Source organism: Staurois parvus, unplaced genomic scaffold (assembly GCF_062004578.1).
Source record: "Staurois parvus isolate SC_StPar_1 unplaced genomic scaffold, SC_StPar_1.0 ptg000827l, whole genome shotgun sequence".
Lineage (NCBI taxonomy): Eukaryota > Metazoa > Chordata > Amphibia > Anura > Ranidae > Staurois > Staurois parvus.
In genome coordinates, this window is record NW_028318623.1 from 3,562,349 (window position 1) to 3,584,003 (window position 21,655).

Below are 21,655 nucleotides of genomic sequence, written 5' to 3' on the forward strand. Positions count from 1 at the left end.
GGCATTTTTTATTAATTTTTATGGTAATAAAGCCTTACTACACTATGAGGAGTTAATTGTTCTTTATCTTTTTGAACACCTATCCATCGATTTTTATAGGCTTTTTTGGGTGTGCTTTGAGTGTGGGCAAGGACACTCTAAGGTCCCTAACTCACACTCATACATACACATACTAGGTCCAATTTAGACAGGAGACAATTAACCTACCAGCATGTCTTTGGAGTGCAGGAGGAAACCCATGCAGGCACAGGGAGAGCATGCAAACTCCAGGCAGGCAGTGCCATAGTTGGGATTTGAAACAATGACCCTAGTACTACAAGACTAGGCTAGTGCTAGTCACTTAGCCACTGTGCTGTCCTGTGATTAGTAGACTGTCTTTTGTAGAGAGAGAATGGCTATAGATGGATTGAAATTTTGCCAGTCCCTGCTGAACCAGCCAAATTTCAATCCATCTATGGCCAGCTTAAGAGGGGATATCCACTGAAGGTCTCCTCTGACTTCCTGTTTTGTCTCTAGTGCAGGAAGTGAAGTAAAATCTTCTTGATGGAACAGACAGAAAAAAAACCTGACCAGGGGTCTTTGTCATGGTCAGGGGTCAGGCTCGGAGACCAGTATCTATAGCCATAGAGAGGCTCCCACCAACCAGCAGGAAAGGTATACAAGCAGAACAGCCTGGTTGATGATGCAGGCTCTCCTGAGAGGCAGGGTCTAAGCTCTAACCAGTGCTCACTAGAGCTCCTGATGGTGGAGATTGATTTTGCTGTGTGTTAGTAACAAGTTCACGGTCCTCAGGATCATCCCAACAGGAGGTGAGCAAGTCGGGATCCAGTAGCAGGTATGTTAGGTAGGAATCAAGCTGAAGTCTAGTTATCAAACACGCCAAAGGTCGGTATAGGGCTGCCACCTCATCCCTCTAAAACCAAACACATAAGAGCTGTGAAAATGTGGAATAGACTCCCTCAAGAGTTGTTTCTGGCCAGCTCAGTGGATTGCTTTAAAAAAGGCCTGGATTCTTTCCTAGATACACAGAATATAACTGGATACTAACATTTATAGGTAAAGTTGATCCAGGGAATATCCAATTGCCTCTCGGGGATCAGAAGGAATTTTTTCCCCTGCAGGAGCAAATTGGTTCATACTTTGCTGGGGTTTTTTTTGCCTTTCTCTGGATCAACTGTGGGTGTAGGATTATAACTTCTTTTTTTTTTATGGTTTACTGAATGGACTTTTGTCTTTTTTCAGCCAGACTAACTATGTAACTATTAATGGCACAGGTTCTTTGGCTGATTAAGGTGGTAATTAAACTCAGTTATCTGTATTAAATTGGCCTCATAATCTGTAATTAATATGTGTTCAGGGATGAGGTGGCAACCCTAAGTCAGTAACAAATCTTTTCAGGTTGGGATCAAGCAGAAGAGTAGTAGAGGAACAAGCCAAAGGCCAGTAGTGAGTGGTAGTGAAGATAGGGACAACTGCAGGTATGCAAAGGAGCAAGATATCAGCTGGAGAGAGCTCAATAATATGGCAAAGAGTAAATGCAGAGACATGGCTTGAATCAAGAAGTTTGTGGGACAAGCAAAGAGTTCAATTTTCACAAGACTCAAGAGACAAGGCAAGATTGTCATAAGTAATCAGATAGGAAGCTGTCTCAACATCTCAGGTGGTACAGTGAGAAGAGCTACAGACAGACACCACAGAGGTCGTAGGTTCAGATCTGGACCCTCACAGTCTTACGCATTCCCTACTCTATCTAAAACACAAAAAGGTTTGGTTTACCTTCAGTACATAAATAATAATCATTGGTAGGGTAAGCCTTTAAATGCTACAACTGAAAGCATACTCAGTCATTGAACATCGGTGGGGTAAGCCTTTAAATGCTACTACTGAAAGCATACTCAGTCATTGAACATTGGTGGGGTAAGCCTTTAAATGCTACTACTGAAAGCATACTCAGTCATTGAACATTGCTGGGGTAAGCTTTTAAATGCTACTACTGAAAGCATACTCAGCCATTGAACATTGCTGGGGTAAGCCTTTAACCACTTCCAGACCGGACACTTTTACCCCTTCCTGACCAGGGCAATTTTCAGCTTTTAGCACTATCACACTTTGAATGACAATTGCGCGGTCATGCAACACTGTACCCAAATGAATTTTTTCTATTTTTTTGAGATAGATAAAGCTTTATTTTGGTGGTGTTTATTCACCACTGGGATTTGTATTTTTTTTGCTATGTAAATGAAATGTCCAAAAATTTTGAAAAAAAAGTGTTTTTTTTATAAAATTTTGCAAATAAATAATATTTCATCATAAATCTTAGCCAAAATTTATTCCGTTATCTTTTTAGTAAAAAAAAAAATCCAAATTAGTTTATAAGCAAAAATTATAATTTTTAAACCTTTTTTTTTTACATTTTTATATTATTATTTTTTATTTTTTTTTTTACATACTGTCACCCTAGCAGTACAGTGTCACCATGGTGACACTGTACTACTTGTGAGGGGTGATGAAGATTTTTTTTTTTTTTTTACACTGATTGCTTTTACAGCCATATATGATGTAAAAGCAATCATTTCTCTTGCACTCATTGAGAAGAACTGAGTGAGCTGTGATTGGTCACAGCTTGTCACATGGTACAAGGCTTTTGTGAATAGCCTTGTACCATGTGACCTCTGTGATCATTCACAGATTTCACACATAGTAAGCAATGATGTCAGAAGTGACATCTTGCTTACTACTTTGCATGTGATCACTGATTGGCCAATCAGTGATCACATGATCGGGACCTCGTACAGAGGTCCCGTCCGACTATCGGTGTTTCACTGTGTCCGGAGGACACAGCGGGCACCGGATCGCGGTGCTGCACGCTCCCAGGGAGCGCGCACAAGCAGGGTGCGGGGAGGCCGTTTATAGACGGCCACCCGACCCTGCAGTGCCACCGTCCGGCCGTTTATATACAACGGCCGGTCGGGAAGTGGTTAAATGCTACTACTGAAAGCATACTCAGACAGAAACATTGGTGGGGTAAACCTTTAAATGCTACTACTGAAAGCATAAGTCATTGAACATTGGTGGGGTAAGCCTTTAAATGCTACTACTGAAAGCATACTCAGCCATTGAACATTGGTGGGGTAAGCCTTTAAATGCTACTACTGAAAGCACACTCAGCAATTGAACATCGGTAGGGTAGGCCTTTAAATGCTACTACTGAAAGCACACTCAGCCATTGAACATTGGTAGGGTAAGCCTTTAAATGCTACTACTGAAAGCAAACTCAGCCATTGAACATTGGTAGGGTAAGCCTTTAAATGCTACTACTGAAAGCATACTCAGTCATTGAACATCGGTGGGGTAAGCCTTTAAATGCTACTACTGAAAGCATACTCAGTCATTCAACATTGGTAGGGTAAGCCTTTAAATGCTACTACTGAAAGCATACTCAGTCATTGAACATCGGTCGGGTAAGCCTTTAAATGCTACTACTGAAAGCATACTCAGTCATTGAACATCGGTCGGGTAAGCCTTTAAAAGCTACTACTGAAAGCATACTCAGTCATTAAACAGCGTACAACAGTGCAAAGGAAAACTCTGTTCTGCAAATATCTCTGTTTTCAGAGCAGGCAGGCTCTGGGAGTACGTTAAGCACACTGACCTGTATTTTAGAGGATAAAAATAGGTGTTTACTGCTTTCTTACTAAAGCCTTGGTAACTGGAGTCATGCTTACCAACTGAATTGAACTATCACAAAGGTTGAAAAGTCATTTATTTATGGATATGGGAGAACTTAGGAAGTCAACTGGATTTTCAAAGAAAAAGAAGTAGAGTGTTAACAGAAAAAAACAGATCTCCATGTATAGCAAAAATGTGAGACATATATTGGTTCTCCTTTCTACGTAGACCAATCAGCTTCAGTAAGACATTGGCTTTGCCTGGTGCCCAAACTGGCTTTTATGCCGCCTTTATATTGCCTGAGCTTTTCTGAAATGTAAGGACAGGGATGAGAAATAGAAAATAAATGTGCCATAGGCTGTTACCTCCTGTAATGGCGTATATAGACTCACACAAAAAAAATAGTCTCGTGTTCAAAAGGAGTCTACAAAAATGCCCATCTGTGGTCCGATCGCAGAGGCTCCCGATGTTATAAGAATACGTTGGAGTCATATTTTGGAACGCCAAAAGAATCAATTTTTTTGTTTTTAAAGTTCGTACACTTCAGTTGCTGTAACTAAGCCATTTCATGAAATAATTGACAAAAAGCTACATCCATTTGTTGTTTGTTGATAAGAACTAATATTTTGACTCAAACCAAAAAAAAAAAAGAGTTTTAAGTTCTTAATCAGATGATACACGCAACTAAAAACATGGGACAAATACGTCCCTTGGTCCTCAAAGGGTTAATGAAGATTTAACTTTCTGTAGTTTACCAGAAAGATGTGTTTTGGGGCTTTATACTGCCACTTCCTTAGTTCAAGTAGACAACACTGATGTTGCGTGCAGTGCGGTAGTGTCATCAGGCCAGGTTGCATCTGGAGGAAACGGACCTGATGGCATCACCACACTGCATCTAACATCAGTGTTATCAGCTTGAAAAGAGAAAGTGGCAATTTTAAGTTAGCTCCACCCAAAAGGGGAAGTTCCGCTTTAAGGACAGCTCCCCCACTCTCCATTAAGGATTGGCATCTTTAGGGGGTGGGGGGAGTGGGTACCCAGAATTTGACAGGTACCCGCTCCCATTTCCCGTCTGATCACCTAGGCGATCGGAAGCGGAAGGTGTCCTCCCTTTCTGTAGTCTTTTGGGACACGTGACCGGTCCCAGAAGACTACAGGATCATTCATGAAGTACAGCGCTTCTCGCGCATGCGCAGTGAGTACCCGGCTGTGAAGCCGCAAGCTGTCATAGCCGGGTGCCCACACTGAATATTCCGGCCTCCTGGAATCCAGGACGGCCGGTGAAACGGGATGCAGGGGACACACCACGGGACCGAGGGACAGGCAAGTGGCTGTTTTTTAAAAGTAAGCAGCTACAGTTTTTGTAGCTGCTGACTTTTATTTATTGACAGGTGAGTGGAGCTCCGCTTTAAAGTCATAAAATGTGTTTTTTTTGTGATATGCATAAATTCAATGGTCATTAAACCCGATGCCATTGATTGATTCTTAGACATAGAACAATGGACACATCTGTTGATTGGACAACCAAAGGGCTTTTTTACAGATTCCACTTGAGCTTACCAATGTAAAATCCTGCAGAGGACCCAGGACCCTGCGACATACAGTGCCTGCATGGAAACAGATTTTTTCCACCCACGCACAAGGAAGGTTGTGTTTTCCCTTTCCCTAGGGCAGGGGTAGGCAACCTGCGGCTCTCCAGCTGTTGCAAGACTACAAGTTCCATCATGCCTCTGCAAGTCATAGCTGTAACTGTCAATTTTGCAGTGTCTCATGGGAAATGTAGTTCCACAACAGCTAGAGAGACGCAGGTTGCCTACCCCTGCCCTAGGGTGATCACAGCCTCAACAGATGTAAGTCATTTTCCCATTCTCTTTTTCTTTCTTTTTTTTTTTTCCTATTATGAAAATGCTTTTAGGCCTATTATTCTTTTTGGACCATTTTACTATACTGCAAGGCAGCCTTTCTCAACCTTTTCAACATAGAGAAACACATGAAATAATTTACTGTTCTCAGGAAACCTCTGCTAAAAATTACAATATCTACAACTCAAGATACATGAATGTGATGGCCATTGGGAAGAATTCTCATTACAGTGATGGTCATTGAGAAGAATTACTCCCTTACAGATAGCTAAAAAAAGATCAATGGTGTCAGTGGGAAATTATCTGAGAAGCAGAAATTGCTGATTGCTCAAGGAACTCCTAGCAACCTCTGGAGGAACCCTGGTTGAGAAACCCTGGTCCATAGGAAAATGTCATTTAGCAAACGTTTATATCTGGAACAGACCCTCTAGGTCTAGGAGATATCTTCTTTAACCTCCCTGGCGGTATTCCCGAGTGTAGCTCGGGGTAAAGTTTCAGTAGCAAAAGCGGTAACCCCGAACTACACTCGGGCTTACCACGCAGCATTGCTCAGGGGGTCCCTGCAGCGCTTACCTTGTCCGCTCCCACGATGTGTCCCCTGCAGCGTCCCCGGCCATCTCCTCCGGCCGATGCCGTCATCCGGCTTCTGTGTTCCGGTCCCTGTGACGTCGGGACATACGGGCGCCGGAACCGGTGGCAAATTTGAAATTTTTTTAAAAATGTCATTTTTTTAAAAATGATTATTACATAGTAAAACATTCCTGTTTCAAAACATTTCACATACATTTTGTCCCTACTGCTTTGTCCTGTGCCCTGCCTGCATTTTTACTGTTCTTTCTGCCCGGAAACTTAGAAAAGTCCATGGCGTCCAAAAAGCGTCCCTTTAGGTCAAAAGCGGTTTTAGACCGGCTAGAGAACAGCGATAGTAAATCAGAACCACTTGCAGAATTGAGTGATAATGATTCGTGGGGAAATTCGTCATCAGACACTGAAAATGATTTTGCGACTTTGCTCAGCGATGTGCGAACTTGGCGCTATATTTCAAATTTCAGTGTTTTTGGTTTGATTATATTATTTAATTAAATGTATTATTATTATGTTATTATTTTTTATGATTATTTATTAAATTATAATTTATGATTTTGTGTTTCAAGTTTTATCATATCCAGAATGTTTATTAGACTCTTGTTCGGACAGATTTCAGTGAGTTATTCCTAAATTACAGGCCTACAATAAAAAAAAATACATATTTCCATGCAAAATAATTGTACCGCTTTCAGCACCAAAAATCTGAAATAATCATACCGCCAGGGAGGTTAATGCACAACTACACCTTCCTGCCTTCCTCTATTATTTATACATCTGTTTTCTATGTATCTATCCTATCAGTAGCATTGGTAACCCTCTCTTACTCTATCCAAAATGAAAAAAAAAATGCCTTTACTTCTACTTGGTTGGCATTGTTGGAACAAAAATAGATACTGTATATTCTCAGACAAAAAAGGTTAAACAAAACTGCTGTTGTAACAGCTTAAAAAGTGTTAGCTTGGGTTAAAGTGTCACTAAACCCACAACAGTAAAATCAGTCTGCAAATGCAGTAAAGCATGCTTGTTATACTCACTGTGGAACCTAAGGGGTTAATCATTGTGTAAAAAGGCTGTTTGATCCTGTCTTCTCTGATCTTCCCCTTCTTCTACTGTCCTCAATCCATATGCTGATGGAACAGAGTCTTGGGGGCAAGCTGTACATGCTCTAGGAGTCACATGTGCATGCTCAGTTTAGTGTATATTGCTAGAGAGTTTTTTTTTTCTTAGGAGAGCACATGTGATCAGCACAGGGCCAATCAGCACTGTCCAGACATATGGTCAGGGGTTATGCAGCCTCATAGGATAATCAGAGGAGAATGAAAACTCCTCCTACAAGCTTTAACCAGTGTTCTGCTGGACACTGAAAGAAGTCACAAGACTGCTCTAACTGCTGGTGGGAAAAGGTATTTAGCAGTTTATATTTACTAAAATAATTGCATTTCCATGTTATGTGTGCTGTGGGAGACCAGATATAGTGAATGCAGGGTCCAGGGAGACCAGATATAGTGAATGCAGGGTCCGGGGAGAGCAGATATAGTGAATGCAGGGTCTGGGGAGACCTGATATAGTGAATTCAGGGTCCTGGGAGACCAGATATAATGAATGCAAGGTCCGGGAGAGCGGATATAGTGAATGCAGGATCTGGGGAGACCAGATATAATGAATTCAGGGTCCGGGGAGACCAGATATAGTGAATGCAGGATCCTGGGAGACCAGATATAGTGAATGCAGGGCCCTGAGAGACCAGATATAGTGAATGCAGGGTCCGGGGAGACTGGATAGAGTGAATGCAGGGTTCGGGGTGACCGGATATAGTGAATGCAGGGTCCGGGGAGACTAGATATAGTGAATGCAGGGTCCGGAGAGACCAGATATAGTGAATGCGGGGTCCGGGGAGACCGGATATAGTGAATGCAGGGTCCAGGTGACCGGATATAGTGAATGCAGGGTCCGGGGAGACCAGATATAGTGAATGCAGGGTCCGGAGAGACCAGATATAGTGAAAGCAGAATCCGGGGAGACCATATATAGTGAATGCAGGGTCCTGGGAGACCAGATATAGTGAATGTAGGGTCCGGGGAGACCAGATAGAGTGAATGCAGGGTCCGGGGTGACCGGATATAGTGAATGCAGGGTCCGGGGAGACCAGATATAGTGAATGCAGGGTCCGGGGAGACCAGATATAGTGAATGCAGGGAAGCACACCTACCTTGCGCATTACCTCAGTAACCAAAAATTTATTGATAAAGGAATGGTACTCACAAACAGCGAATAAAACAGGCATGTAAGTCCTCTGGGGGACTTCAGAGACAGGGAGCCAGCGCAAATCCCATCATGGGGGTAGACACTCAGTAAAGTTGACGCATTTTGAAGGCTGTGCCTGATGAAGAAGGCAAAGCCTTCGAAACGCGTCAACTTTTCGAAGTCCCCCAGAAGACTTACATGCCTGTTTTTATTTGCTGTTTGTGAGTACCATTCCTTTATCAATAAGTTTTTGGTTACTGAGGTATAGCACAAGGTTGGTGCGCTTCTCGTTTTTTGTTTCACTTTGCAGTATTGCAGTAGGGCTTCCCCAGCCTTGTTTGGAGCTGCACAGCCTTTTATACACTGGGGAGGCTACGGGGAGACCAGATATTGTGAATTCAGGGTCCGGGGAGACTAGATATAGTGAATGCAGGGTCCGGGGAGACCAGATATAGTGAATGCAGGGTCCGGGGAGACCAGATATAGTGAATGCAGGGTCCGGGGAGACCGGATATAGTGAATGCTTGGTCCGGGGAGACTAGATATAGTGAATGCAGGGTCCGGGGAGACCAGATACAGTGAATGCAGGGTCCGGGGAGACCGGATATAGTGAATGCAGGATCCGGGGAGACCGGATATAGTAAATGCAGGGTCCGGGGAGACCAGATACAGTGAATGCAGGGTCCGGGGTGACCGGATATAGTGAATACAGGGTCCAGGGAGACCAGATATAGTGAATGCAGGGTCCGGGGAGACCAGATATAGTGAATGCAGGGTCCGGGGAGACCAGATACAGTGAATGCAGGGTCCGGGGAGACCGGCTACAGTGAATGCAGGGTCCGGGGTGACCGGATATAGTGAATGCAGGGTCCGGGGAGACCAGATACAGTGAATGCAGGGTCCGGGGAGACCAGATACAGTGAATGCAGGGTCCGGGGTGACCGGATATAGTGAATGCAGGGTCCGGGGAGACCGGCTACAGTGAATGCAGGGTCCGGGGTGACCAGATATAGTGAATGCAGGGTCCGGGGAGACCAGATACAGTGAATGCAGGGTCCGGGGAGACCAGATACAGTGAATGCAGGGTCCGGGGTGACCGGATATAGTGAATGCAGGGTCCTGGGAGACCGGATATAGTAAATGCAGGGTATGGGGAGACCAGATAAAGTGAATTCAGGGTCTGGGGAGACTAGATATAGTGAATGCAGGGTCCGGGGAGACCGGATATAGTAAATGCAGGGTCCGGGGAGACCAGATATAGTGAATGCTGGGTCCGGGGAGACCAGATATAGTGAATACAGGGTCCGGGGGGTGACTGGATATAGTGAATGCAGGGTACAAGGTTTAGAAACACTTTAAGCTTTAACTTGTTTGTTGCTCTATTAAAGTACGATTGAAATTGCATGTTTATAAGGGTGACAACGGTTGTGAGCAATTCCACTGCAGTGTTGTCACCCAGGTAAAGGAAGTATAAAATAGCAGATGTACTGGCAAGATCAAAAGGTAATATAACAATGTTACGCGGCGGATTCAGAAAATCAAAAAACTGCTGTTTTAATGCTAGTAACATTTATTTTATTGTTTGTCTATAGCTCCACTTTTAAGTGTTGCCATCTATGGTGACAAATTCTACAAAGAAATCTCCGCCAAGGCAGCGTGCAGTAGGCAGGCTTTAAAATCCTCAAATAAAACAACATAGGGAATAGAATTTAAAGTGAACAAGCCTTTAATTTTCTTGTATTGATCCTTCTCCAGGCTCCTGTAAATCTAACATATAGGATTCAGGGCCTAGTGCAGGAACAGATGTTCATTTTATTAATGTCAGAGATGAAGAAAGGGGATTTCATTATACCAAGACAATGACAGAATGTTGAGGCAGCCAGACTGAGACGAAGGAGGGGAATGCAGTTTACAATAATCAATGGTACAAAATCCTCAGTATATTGTGAGCAAGAGGACTCTGGTTACAGCTTATTAATCAAACCGGATCGGCTAGTATTTCTCAGGGCCAGTTCACACTAGTGCCGTGAATAGCATTTTCCCACGCTGGAAGAATGCCAATTACTGCTAGGATACATAGAACACAATTGTTTTCCATGGGTTCTATTCACACTGCAATGCAACCTGAAGCTGGGCTGCAGTCACCTGCAAAAAAAGGCAAACAAGCTGCATTTTATTGCAGTGCACTGTATAGGATCACATCACTATACAGCAGCGCAGCACGTCATGCCGCTGTACAGTGACCTAAATGAATTGTCACTTTTCTGCACGTCCAATAAAGTTCATTAAAAAAAAGGGAGCAGTTGCTGATGTGCTGAATCACGCACCACACCGCCCCCTACTGCCAGCTCATGGCAACCAGAACAGACAGCTGTCTCATCGGCTTACCATGGATTTGAACAGGGACTGGAACATCCCTGGTCATCTCTATGGTATGTGAAACTGAAAGTGAAAAGTATTTTTAATACTTCCAGTTTTGCTGGATGTAAACAAAACCATTTCTGGCTTGGGAAAGCATCTGATCACACCAATCTTAGTGTGATCAGAAGCTTTTATGGGTATTCTAATAGACCCCAGATCTCTCAGTAAAGAGAAACTGTCTCTGCTTATTGCTGTCAAAAAGGGGCATTCCTTGTGATAGCAATAAAAGTGATAAAAAAAATGTAATTGACAGCATAATAAATAAATAAATAGCTAAAAAAATGTAAGTGTCCTGTCCCCCCTGCTCACGCTCAAAGGCGAACATATTCGTATATGTACGCATATGTAAACCATGTTCACACCACATGTGAGGTATCGCAACATACAAATAGGCCGTCTGGTGCCAAAAAGCACTGTGAGCCTGCCCGTGTGCTTGAATTCCTGTGAGCATTCCTGCACATTCTATGGGAAACGCAGAGCACATGCGCATTCCTGCGTGCCAGACGTCTTACAGGAATTCCCTGACAGTGGCAGTTACACTAAGAGAGGATGGGAGCAGGGGCTGACTGACAACTCATGGGGCCCCCGGGCAATAGGGGATCATGGGGCCCCTGTGTCCTTGCCCAAACTCACAAAAGCCTATGAAAAAGGTACCAAGGGCATCTCATGGGGCCCCCTACTGACCCCGGGTCCTTGGGCAGTGCCCGAGTTTCCAAATGGTCAGTCCGCCCCTGGACGGAAGCTATTCCAGCTGTCCTGCAGTGCACATGTGCTGACAGAGGACATGCAGAAAGGAAGCGAACAGCCAACAGACTGATAACTCATCAGGTTGCTGCTTTTTCGTTGTCTAACTAACGGCTTGGGGGTGCGTTGTTGACAGGGGCGGACTGACCATTTGGAAACTCAGGCACTGCCCGAGGGCCCGGGGTCAGTAGGGTCCCCATGAGATGCCCCTGGTACCTTTTTCATATCCTTTTTTGAGTTTGAGCAAGGACACAGGGGCCCCATGATCCCCCATTGCCCGGGGGCCCCATGAGTTGTCAGTCCACCCCTGGTTGTTGACCAATTATTGCTTCTTCTGCAGTGGAGGTAGAGACGACTGATGTGACCTCACTGATAGGGATGCCTGGAACTTCAAAAACTACAAACAGAATGTTCAAGTCTTTGGCAGTTAAATGGCAGTTCATGATTGGGAAAAAAAAGACTACATGTACTACTTTGTTGCATTTTCCTAGATTCCCTGTAACATGAGTTGTGATGTCAGATAGCCAACACCCCCCCCCCCCCAATTGACACATGGCCACCCAACACTACAGCTAGCAAGGAGATGGCTGTTTTCATAGTGAGCACCTTTCTCCAGGTCCCAGCACTTGCCCGAGGCAAACATCGGCATGAGGGATGCAAAGGCAGGTGATGCGTTTCAACCTCCCATCTCTTTGCATTCCTCATGGTGGTACATGCCTTAGGCAAGTTCTGGAAGCTGACGACAAGCGCTCGCTATCAAAGCAGCCATTTCTTGCTGGCTGCCTGTCGGGTGGCCATGTGCCATGATGGGCGCCCCGTCTGACATGGTAGCTAGCACTACAGAGCACCTAGGAAGGTAAGACAAAGGACTTCATGTACTTTGTCCCATCAGGAACTGAAAGATGCAAAAAAAAAAGTCATAATTCTTTAAAACAGTTCCCATATAATTATTTTACCTGTGCATTGTCGAAGGTTTGACTTTAATTCTTTTATTAGAAAGAGTACACAACACTCATGTATCTTAGGCTCCATTCCAATAGGGAGAGTTATTACACTGTGTAATAAAAAGTGTGTATAAATACATTAACAAACACATTTCAATAAAAAGAACAATTGGCTTAACCATTTGACATCCACTTTATAGCAGAAGTACTGCTAAAGGGCGGCACTGCTGTATAAAATCACACACACATATACATATATATATATATATATATATACACACAGTATATATACACACAGTATATAAATATATACACACACAGTATATAAATATATACATACACACAGTATATATATATATATATATATATATATATATATACATATACACATATATACATATACACATATACACACACACAGTATATATATATATACACACACACACACACACACACATACACGTGATATGTATTTACAGGTAGGGGGTGTGAGCACACCCTATTGGCGGCTGGGGATGTCAATCACCGGGTCCTGGCCGGCAATTCCCAGTCGGTGATCATCAGCAAAGCTGACAGTGGGGAGACCTGTGTGTAAACAACACAGGTCTCTCTCCTGTCAGCATGGACATGCTGCTTTGTGTGTCTCTGCACAGCAGCATGTCTCCCAAGTAAAACAGCACATAGCACATAATGTAAAACACACACAGCAACAGGGGCGGACTGACCATTTGGAAACTCGGGCACTGCCCGAGGGCCCGGGGTCAGTAGGGGGCCCCATGAGATGCCCCTGGTACCTTTTTCATAGGCTTTTTTGAGTTTGGGCAAGGACATAGGGACCCCATGATCCCCTATTGCCCGGGGGCCCCATGAGATGCCCCTGGTACCTTTTTCATAGGCTTTTTTGAGTTTGGGCCAGGACACAGGGGCCCCCTGATCCCCTATTGCCCGGGGACCCCATGAGTTGTCAATCCGACCCTGCACAGCACACAGTTAATCCTTTGATCACCCCAGATGTTAACCCCTTCCTGCCCAGTGTCATTAGTACAGTGACAGTGCTTTGTATTAGCATTGATCAATGTTTTGGTGTCGCTGAGGAATGTCAGTGGCAGTTAGTCAGTTCCCACCCAGTGTCAGAATGCCTGCCGCAGTCCTGCACTAAATCGCTGATATCCACCATTACTAGTATAAAAAAAGTAAAAATAAAAATTCCAATATATATACCGCCATTTGTAGACGCTATAACATTCACGTAAACCAATTAATATGCAATTACTGGGGTTTTTTTTAGCAAAAACATGGAGCAGGATACATTTTGGCCTAAATTTATGAAGACATTTTATTTTTTTACTGGATATGTTTTATAGCAAAAAGTAAAAAATATTGTTGTTGTTTTTTTCAAAATTTTCGGTCTTTTTTTTGTTTATAGTGCAAAAAAAAACGCAGAGGTGCTCAAATACCACTGAAAGACAGCTCTATGTGTGAGAAAAAAATGACATGCATATCGTTTATGTACAGTGTTAGATGACCGCGCAATTGTCATTAAAAGTAACGCAGCTCCGCATCGCAAAAAAATGGCCTGGTCAGGAAGGGGGGTAAATCCTATGGCAAAAGGTTAATTGCTCATATACTGTGTATACAATTATTAGAGGAAAAGATATCAGAGGTTGTTTGAACAGGAGTAGCTGTAGAATCTTTAGGCATCTTACTTCGCAATATATATATCAACTCTAAAGCTGTGGCTCCCAGACCTCGATTTCCATAATGGACCAGTCAGAGCTGCCAAGTTTTTAGGAAGGTCTCCCGAGTGACAATCTCTATAGCTAGACTTCTTTCAGAGATCCTTATTAAATCAACTCAACCAATTACATACTCATGCAACAATAATGTGGCTGTTCTCCATTTAGACGTTTTATGGGTACAGGTGGCCATTAGTACATCAAGATATTCTGCGCCACTCCAGGCTGGTCCGCCTCTCTTGTACACATGGGCCTCAGAAATTTTTTTGACTTCCTCAGATACGTTTTGGCAAAACTACAAATATGGCTTTTTTATGTTTCTGTGTCAGCAGTGGAGTCCTCCTAGGTCTCCTACCATAGCATCCCTTTTCATTCAGATAGCGACGTATAGTGCAAGCGGACACAGTTGTACCCTGTACCTGAAGGTCAGCCTGATTTTGTCTGGATATTGATCAAGGTTCTTTATCCACCATTCGAACAATCCTTCATTGCAATCTTTGATCAAGTTTTTCTCTTTCATCTACGTCCAGGGAGATTAGCTACAGTGCCATGGGCACTTCTTGACAATGTTGCGCACAATGGACTCATTGAGATCTGTAAATTGATACAGGTGAGTTTAATTACAAACCACAGGAGCATCACACACTAGGAATGCAATTATTTCTTACAATTTTGAGAAGATGACAATAATTTTGAGTTTTTGCATGGAATATGTCAGATTTGGCTTTTTGTTTGTCCACTTTTGTGTGTCATACCAATACAAACAATAGAATTTATATGAGAATGCAGAACCATTTGCAATTGCAACAATTTTCTGGGCGAAGTGGTGCATTATATGACAGAAATGCAGGGGTGTCAATATTTTTGGCTAGGACTGTATTTTACTCCCTGCTATCTTTGGGGGCTACAGAACCCAACTGTCTATGTTAGTAGAGAAGGACAGGTTTTATAGTCTTTGCTTTGGGTGACAATGCTGCTTCTGCATAGATACAGCATGTTGAGTGAGCGTTGTCACCGTAGAACAAGATAAGAAAAGTAAAAAAAGAATATAATATAGCCAGTACTATAAGCACCATTTCTTCTTTTTACATTCCTTGATAGAGAAATGAACACTGGAGAGAGCATTTAATATATATATATATATATATATATATATATATATATACATATATATATATATACATACCGTGAAGGAAATAAATATTTGATCCCCTGCTAATTTTGAATGCTTGCCCACTCACAAAGAAATGATCGGTCTAAAAATCGAATGGTAGGTGTATTGTAACACTGAGAGACAGAATAGCAACAAAACATTCTAAAGAAATGCAGTTGTCCTGTCCCCTTAGCAGAAAAACACTCCCAAAGCAGAATGTTTCCACCACCATGTTTGACAGTTGGGATGGTGATCTTGGGGTCATAGGCAGCATTTCTCCTCCTCCAAACAGAGCGAGTTGAGTTGATGCCAAAGAGCTCGATTTTGGTCTCATCTGACCACAACACTTCCAACCAGTCCTCCTCTGCATCATTCAGATGTTCAGTGGCAGACTTCAGACGGGCCTGGACATGTGCTTTCTTGAGTAGAGGGACCTTGCGGGCACTGCAGGATTTCAATCCTTGTCGGCGTAGTGTGTTACCAATTGTTTTCTTGGTGACTGTGGTCCCAGCTGCCTGGAGATCATTGACAAGATCCTCACATTGTAGTTCTGGGATGATTCCTCACTGTTCTCATGATCATTGACACTCCACGAGATGAGATCTTGCATGGTGCACCAGACCTAGGGAGACTGACAGTTGTTTTGTGTTTCTTCCATTTGTGAATGATTGCACCAACTGTTGTCACCTTCTCACCAAGCTGCTTGGCCATAGTTTGGTAGCCCAGTCCAGCCTTGTGTAGGTCTACAATCTTGTCCCTGAAATCCTTGGACAGCTCTTTGGTCTTTGCCATGGTGGAGAGTTTGGAATCTGATTGTTTGATTGCTCCTATGGACAGGTGTCTTTTATACAGGTAACAAAATGAGATTAGCAGCACTCCCGTTAAGAGACTGCTTCTAATCTCAGTTCGTTACCTGTATGAAAGACACCTGGAAGCCAGAAATCCTGCTGAATGATAGAGGATCAAATACTTACTTCCCTCATGAACATGCAAATCAGTGCATCATTTGTTAGACATGCATTTCTTTTGAATTTTTTGTTGCTATTCTGTCTCTCAGTGTTACAATACACCGAACATTCAATTTTTAGACTGATCATTTCTTCCTGAGTGGGCAAACATTCAAAATCAGCAGGGGATCAAATACTTATTTCCTTCACTATACATATATATATATAGACATGCTGGTAGGTGATAAATAAATTGGCCCTAGTATGTGTATGTATGAATGTGAGTTAGGGACCTTAGATTGTACACCCCTTGAGGGTTAGGGACTGATGTGAATGTACAATATATATGTAAAGCAATGCGTAAATTGACGGCGCTATATAAATACCTGTAATAAATAAATATACAGTATACAGTTGCAAGAAAAAGTATGTGAACCCCTTGGGATTACATGGAGATTTGCATGATTTGGGCATAAAATGTGCTCTGAACGTCATCTAAGTCACAACAATAGAAGAACACAGTCTGCTGAACATAATACTACACAAACATTAGATGTTGCCATGGTTTAATTGCACATAACATGTAAACATTCACAGTGCAGGGAGGAAAAAGTATGTGAACCTTTGTACTTAGTACCTGGTTGACCCTCCTTTGGCAGCAATAACCTCAACCAAATGTTTCCTGTAGTTGCAGATCAGACCTGCACAACGATCTGGAGTCATTTTGAACCACTCCTCTTCACAAAACTGTTTCAGTGTAGCAATATTCTTGGGATGTCTGGTGTGAATCGCTCTCTTAAGGTCATGCCACAGCATTTCAATCGGGTTGAGGTCAGGACTCTGACTGGGCCACTCCAGAAGGCGTATTCTGTGCTGTTGCAGCCATTGTTTTGTTGAATTACTTGTATGCTTTGGGTCATTGTCCTGTTGCATCGCCCATCCTCTGCGGAGCTTCAGTTGGCGGACAGATGGTCGTACGTTTTCCAGCAAAATGTCTTGATAAACTTTGGAATTCATTTTCCCATCAATGACAACAATCCGTCCAGGCCCTGAGGCAGCAAAGCAGCCCCAAACCATGATGCTCCCTCCGCCATGTTTCACAGTGGAGATGAGGTTTTGATGTTGGTGTGCTGGGCCTTTTTTTCTCCACACATAGTGTTGTGTGTTCTTCCCAAACAACTCAATCTTGGTTTCATCTGTCCACAGTATATTTTGCCAGTAGTGCTGTGGAACATCCAGGTGCTCTTTTGCAAACTTCAAACATGCTGCAATATTCTTTTTGGACAGCAATGGCTTCCTCCGTGGTGTCCTCCCATGTACTCCATTCTTGTTTAATGTTTTCCTTATTGTAGATGTGTCAGCAAAAATGTTAGCATGTGCCAGAGATTTCTGTAGGTGTTTAGCTGACACTCTGGGATTCTTCTGTACCTCATGCAGCATTCTGCGCTGTGCTCTTGCAGTCATTTTTACAGGACGACCGCGCCTAGGGAGAGTAGCAACAGTGATAAACTTTCTCCATTTGTAGACAGTCTGTCTTGCTGTGGACTCATGAACATCAAGGCTTTTGGAGATACTTTTGTAACCCTTTCCAGCTTCATGCAAGTCAACAATTCTTGATGGTAGGTCTTCTGAGAGCTCTTTTCTGCGAGGCATGGTTCACATCAGACAGTGCTTCTTGAAACCAGTAAACCCAAAACAGGTGTGTGTTTTTTAAGGGCAGGACAGCTGTCAGCAACACATCCAATATCATCACGCTGATTGGAGTCAAGGTTGGCTCACTCCTGGCTCCAATTAGCTCTGGGAGAAGTCATTAAGCTAGGGCCTCACATACTTTTTCCTCCCTGCACTGTGAATGTTTACATGTTATGTGCAATTAAACCATGGCAACATCTAATGTTTGTGTAGTATTATGTTCAGCAGACTGTGTTCTTCTATTGTTGTGACTTAGATGACGTTCAGAGCACATTTTATGCCTAATTCATGCAAAACTCCACGTAATCCCAAGGGGTTCACATACTTTTTCTTGCAACTGTATATATATATCCATTCAATCGTATCCGACCCTTGGCAATTGCATGGACTGTCACTCGTAAGCGACTTTTTCCATGAATTCTCTTAGCAATTATTTTTACAGGGTAGATTGCCGGGTCTTTCTCCGGAGATGCAGGAGATCCCACATGGCCAGGGATGAAACTAGGACAATTTAGACAGGAGCCAATTAACCTACCAGCATGTCTTTGGAGTGTGGGAGGAAACCGAAGTACCCGGAAGAAACCCACGCAAGCACAGGGAGAACATGCAGACTCCATGCAGGAGGCAGGGGTGGACTGACCATTTGGAAACTCGGGCACAGCCCGAGGGCCCGGGGTCAGTAGGGGGCCCCATGAGATGCCCCTGGTACCTTTTTCATAGGCTTTTTTGAGTTTGGGCAAGGACACAGGGACCCCATGATCCCCTATTGAGGGCCCGGGGTCAGTAGGGGGCCCCATGAGATGCCCCTGGTACCTTTTTCATAGGCTTTTTTGAGTTTGGGCAAGGACACAGGGGCCCCATGATCCCCTATTGCCCGGCGGCCCCATGAATTGTCAGTCTGCCCCTGGCAGGAGGCACCATGGTTAGGAATCGAGACCATGAACCATTTACTGCAGGGCAGACATGATAACCACTAAGCCACTGTGCCAATATATATATATATATATATATATATATATATATATATATAAACTTGATTGTTTCCTTCCAAGGAAGCACCGTGAAGACTGTCTAGAGAAATAAATGTTTCTTTAGAGAAAGAAGTCTTTGAATCCAATGTGAAGTAGCCTTGTTCCTTTTGATACAGAAGAAAAAAAAAAGTCTTTCTTTAGAGAAATAAAGAAAAGGTGGTGGCAATTACGACTGCTTGAATCTGTTTTTTTTTCTTTTTTTAAATTAGACATTCCCATTCTATAGCACAGCAGCAGCAAAATAAAGTAATATGAAGTTATCATTTGGTCCCAAGCCATAACATTTTAATTACGCACAAAAAAAGGCTGTTCATGCTATCCTGGCAATAACCGTAATGTATTCCTACCCTCTTGAAAAGTGCTTCTTTTGGAGTTTCATTCTGAGCAGACACTTATTCGGTGTAATTTTTGTTGTGACCTGTTTTTGTTCTCCGCTATTTCACAGATGACGTCCGTGTTCTCAAACTGGATCTTGCTCACTCGCTGCTTCTCAAAGGCTTTTGGCACAATTTGTTCTATGGATTTCAAAATATCCCAGTGGCTAAAATCATTTTTCTGGCTGGTAGGAACAAAGAGAGATACTGAAACAGCTATTTAATGGAGCTGTGAAGAGGGTTCACACTGCCGACAGTTTTTTGAGGCAAAGGATAAAGCCTTTCTTAGTTGGAGAGAAAATTTCTAACATCGCGGTATGGTAAGGAAACATTAAAGGTATATTGAAGTAAAAAATGAAATATAGTCTAAGAAATTGGAAGCTACGAGCATTTCATCACTTCAGTTTCACAGGATATAAACAGCGCCATTTGTATATTGGAAAAGCATCCGATCAAACCGATCTTGGTGAGATTAGATGATGTTAAGGCAGAGGAGATATCTAGAGTCTGATAGACCCCAGATTTCTCAACAAAGAATATATGACAATGCCCATTGAAGCTATAGGCATTGCATTCCCTGTGATAGCATTAAAAGTGACAAAAAAAAATGAAAGGGACAGTGTAAAAATAATAAAAAAATCAAAATAACTTAAAAAAAAAGAAAAAAAAAGCACCCTCGCCCCCCTTCCCGCGCACCTGTGTCGGTATGTACACAGCGGTTGTGCCCTGCATGTGAGATATCGCCTCAAACGTCAGATCAAGGGCAGTAATTCTAGTACTAGACCTCCTCTGTAAATCTAAAATGGTAGCTTGTAAAGGCTTTTAATCGTTGCCTATGGATATTAAAAATGTATGCAGTTTCCACAAACGTCCCCTCTATGTTTTCGGGGCTGTGACTGCACGGGTACTTTGGTTCATATATTTTGGGATTGCCCGACCGTATCTTTGATCTGGCGTAGGATTTCTGAGGTCGCTACCTTATTGTCGGGCGCCCCGATACGATTGTCCATGCAGACCTGTTTGTTGGGGGCCCATATCCCAGGGGTCTCTGATACCAATCTGAGATTGATACACACATTATGTATTGCCACTTTATGGTCTATTGCCCTACATTGGAGGTCCAATGTTGTACCCTTAGACTCCGTTTTACACAGAATTGACACTGTAATGCTTATGGAACGCATTCATTATACCCTACTGGATAAGCTGCACTTATACGATAAAAAATGGGAGTCATGGAGAGATTGCAGACACTTATTACATGCTTAATAACATCCCCAGTAAAAGTTGGCTGGCATGTACTATTGACAGGTGTATCACCTAACCTATTTTGTCGTTTACGTACTTCATGCACTTGTAACTTCCTCTTTTTTTTTTTCTTATCTTCTTTGTTATGTTAATATACCTTTATGTATTGTACTTTTCAAAAGTGCCTTGTCTTTGCTGACAATATCACTTTTAAAATGTGCTGTTGTTCTACTGTCTACTCTTGTACAATAAAATCGTTTGTAAACAAAAAAAAAAAAATGTATGCAGTTTGTCGCCATTGCACGGGGCATGCGCAGTTTTAAAGCATGTCATGTTTGGTATCTATTCACTCGGCATACCATTATCTTTTATATTTTAACAAATAATTGGCCAATATATTGTGTTTTTGTGCATTGAAAGTAAAAAAGTGTATGTTTTTCAAAACATTTGCATTTGGAAAATCGCTGCGCAAGTATTATGAGACATAAAAAATTGCAGCACCCACCATTTTATTCACTAAGGTGTCTTCTTTGAAAAAATATGTAATGTTTGGGGGTTAAAAGTAATTTCCTAGCAAAAAATACTGATTTTTGTCATGTGAACAAAAAGTGTCAGAAAAGTCTTGGTCTTCAGGTAGTTACATAGTTACATAATTAGTCTGACTGAAAAAAGACAAAAGTCCATCCAATTCAACCATTGGAAAAAAAAAGTTATAATCCTACACCCACAGTCAGGGGCAGACTGACAACTCGTGGGGCCCCCCGGGCAATAGGGGATCATGGGGCCCCTGTGTCCTTGCCCAAACTCAAAAAAGCCTATGAAAAAGGTACCAGGGGCATCTCATGGGGCCCCCTACTGACCCCGGCCCTCGGGCACTGCCCAAGTTTCCAAATGGTCAGTCCGCCTCTGCCCACAGTTGATCCAGAGGAAAGCAAAAAAAACCCAGCAAAGCATGATCCAATTTGCTCCTGCTGGGGAAAAAATTCCTTCCTGTTCCTCTGA